The 3567-nt window shown below is 40.8% G+C and overlaps 1 long non-coding RNA gene across 2 annotated transcripts; it reads right to left on the reverse strand.

The window, feature by feature from the left end:
* Positions 1–302: 302 nt before the first annotated feature.
* LOC127763788 (uncharacterized) lies at positions 303–2299 on the reverse strand. Of its 2 annotated transcripts, XR_008015757.1 has the most exons (3): positions 1999–2299; positions 1243–1528; positions 303–760 (listed from the first exon to the last, which is right to left on the reverse strand). It is a non-coding gene; the product is annotated as an uncharacterized LOC127763788 (long non-coding RNA). The 2 variants fall into 2 exon arrangements; XR_008015756.1 differs by lacking the exon at positions 303–760 and having other exon boundaries at positions 1146–1528.
* Positions 2300–3567: the final 1268 nt, after the last annotated feature.

Raw genomic sequence — 3567 nt, forward strand, 5'->3', positions numbered from 1 at the left:
CTAGTATTAGACACTACTCTTTCAATACAAACACTATTATTCCATACTTAAGGAGAAGATGTAGGGATGGGAGAGGGAAATGGTTTGGTGGGCCTCGTCGGCTTAGAACGAAGGAGGAGGCAAGAACTAGTCACGTCTTGGGTGCAGAGTTGGTGTTAGAGATTGAGGGGTTGCGTGAACCTCGAAGCATACCCCCAATATGTGTGGTGGCATTTTCTGTCATATACTAGTGAACGTGTACGTGCAAGGCACGTCGACATATACAACTAAAGAAAAATACGATCATTCCTAATGCACATTGACATATATTTATACATTAAAGATTATCATAGGCACCGATAAAATGAGGAAGCATCTTGGTGTACTGTGAAACAAAAAAAAGATGTCAGGATATAACAATATTGGTTCATACTTGAGTCAGCTCAAATCAACAATAGAAGCAGTGCGTTTTAGATTCTGGCACTAAACTGAACAACCTTTAAAGATCACTGTCTCAACTTAAAATAACTAAAACACTGCTAATTTTCAGACTTCAGAATTCAGATTAAGATGTGGACTTGCATGTAAAACCACTCTGCATTAGTTGCTGATAGATGTGGTTCAAAATAAATACAATTAATTCAGTCAATCTCCACAGATTCATATCTGGCCCCATGAGTAACGCATGAGGGATCTCTCTGGCACAGAATTCCAAGATCCTTGCAAGACTACATGATATGTAAAAAATAACGCTGCACTTTCTTTGCTGCAAATCAGCAACCTGAAAAATATTGGTTACAATTATTTACCTCCACATGCATGACTACACCCTTGGGATAAAATATTGAAAAAGCAATTAACTGAAGCAACCAAATTACTGGAATTTATCCTTGTCAAGAGATCCTGTTAGTGTTCTCCAAAAAAAAAGAGGAAGGATCCTGTTAGTGTATACCTTCATTGCAGAGCTAAGATAAAGTTCAGTAATTTTAATGCATTTTGACATGTGAAAAAGGATGGTGTTTAGTTACTAAACTGAAAATGAAACCCGAGTACTAAAGATTAATCAGCAAAGAGTTGAAGTTCTGCACCAAGGGAAATTAAAACAAAAAAAAAATCCACCAGGTGCTTATCTTGCATCTCACGGATGGACATGGAGAACTCAGTCATTGTCCAACTTAATGTGTTGAAAAGTCGATTCAGAAAGGATAACATAAATAGAAGAATGAATATAATTACAAAAGAGATTGTGATATTAAAGTAAACCTGGAAAGTTGCAGATGATGAAGATTCAGCATTCTTGGATGAAGCAAAACCTAAACCTTTGCAGAGTTGAAAAAGTATGTTGGTAATAGGTATCCATGATCTATTACCAAAAGCTGACAGAAGTGATCTTGGCATTCTGTTTATAGCCCCCCGATTGTTCTCAAATAGAAACATGAATTCTTTGTACTGTACAAGAACCGATCGATATTGATTGAAGAAGAAGAAGATCTTTCAAGTCTGCACTTACTATCCTTGGATCATCAAAGTGTTTGACGACAAGAGTGACCTATTGATAGGAAAATATAGCTCTTAGTTGATACTGCAACTCTGGGTAGTGTGAAACATAAACCAGAAAATTCCCCATAATTAGCTAAGCTATAGTGAGATAATTTTATTTTGTTCTCTGCAATAGGGAGTTGCTAAAAAACACAGAACACTAAATGCATCAAACTTCCTATCATGCACATTCAACCTCACAATTTTGCTACTAAATGTAAACCAGCTAGAACGTAATCAAAATTTACCTCAATTTGCAATTTAGTCATACAAACATTAGTAATGAAGGACTTAAAAGCTCTGAATGGTGGGTATAGCTAGGTACTTTATCAAGAAAGAATGGCAATAAACAATCAACATGAAATTTGGTCAGTATGACATCTATACAAATTGTCAAATTGTAAACAGGAGATGATGCTAGTGCTAGTTAAGCATTTCATCAAACATATTGCAAGCATGAATATAGAACATCAGTCTTACCTGTTGTTGGTGTCCTTATCTGCTAGCGTCGATGATGTCCAGCGGCCCTAGTCCTGTGCCCTCGTTCCAGCGCATCCCTGATAACAACAACAATGAAAAATCATACAGGGATGCTGATGATGGCAGCAGTGGTGGGGCGGGTGCGGTCCTAGGGGTCCTCGTCTCTGCCTCCGGTCAGCACCTTCTCCTGCGACCGCGCCGGCGGCCTGCTCCTCCCCGGCACGTCCTCCCGGCCTCATCGCTCCGCCGCCCATGCGCCATGCGCAGCGACCTCCAGCCCTCCTTCAATGGCCCCCTCTTCTCCTCCTAGAAAGACTCTCCGCCACCTCATATGCCCTTTCCGGCGGCTGCGCCCGGATGTCCAGCCCACGCGCGTGAGAAGGAGGCGGGGTAGGGCGAGCAGACCCCGCCTCTCTTTCCTCTTCGTCACGGCACGGCGCGAGCAGGGAAGCAGGCAGCGGCGGGTAGGGTGAGGCTCCTCCGCCGGGCGAATGCGAGGAGGAGGCAAGCAGTTCCGGCGGGAGGTGGCAGCAGCGGGCTGGCGCGCGCTAGGAGGAGGCCAGCGGCTCCGGCGGGGGGATGCGGCGGCAGGTTGGCGCACAAAAGGGAGCGTTCCTTTTCTTTTTCGCTTTGACCGATCATAACTGCTGTTTAGACGTGGGAGATCGCTGTTTAGGTGCGGTTTCTTTGGCCCGGATGACAGGTGGGTCCCACGCAATAGTGGATCTGAAGGATTGCTGGATGAACCCGTACTTTTTATATTAGTATAGATATAGATTATGCTCCATTCATCCCAAAATATAAACATTTTAAAATAGTGCCAAGTAAAATATTTTTAATTTTGATTATTAATAGCAAAAATAATAAAAAATATCAATCATGTTCATTAAACAAATTATCATAATATACAACTTTTTTATTTAAAACATCGTTTGGTCAAACTAACATCTTGAAGACGGTGTCGAATCCTAAAAATATTTATTTTTTTGGACGAATGGAGCATATGTCATCTCAAATATAATACTCCGGATCAGCTAGTTGGTGGCTAAAACTAGTAGTACTTCGGTTTACTCGATTATAGGTAAGAGCAAGTTAGTATAGCCAACTGCTAACTCTAAATCATCGTTTATAGTCAATGTAGCTAATTAATACAATAGTTACTTATAAACATATACTACACTATTAATACATGGTTCCACCTATCATACACACATTATGTTTTGAAGTCCGTATTGTAACTAGCTACAAATCTGTAGCCCGCTACTATTATCTCTCCTCCTTTATATCCTCGATATGTGTTTATAGCAGGCTTATAGTCTGTTGTTGTACCTGCTCTAAGAACAGTATGAACTGTCCGATGTATGATACAGTTGTTAGAGCAAGTTTAATAGTATAGCCAACTACTAGCTTCAATTCACCTATAGCCAATTTCTAATAGCACATTCATATAATAGTTACATACTACATTATTAATACGGTAATACCTGGTTCACCTGTCATACACACACTGCGACTTGAAGTCCGTACTACAGCTGGCTACAAATCTGTAGCCCATTATCCTTCTCTCTC

The sequence above is a fragment of the Oryza glaberrima genome, chromosome 2 (genome assembly GCF_000147395.1).
Source record: "Oryza glaberrima chromosome 2, OglaRS2, whole genome shotgun sequence".
Lineage (NCBI taxonomy): Eukaryota > Viridiplantae > Streptophyta > Magnoliopsida > Poales > Poaceae > Oryza > Oryza glaberrima.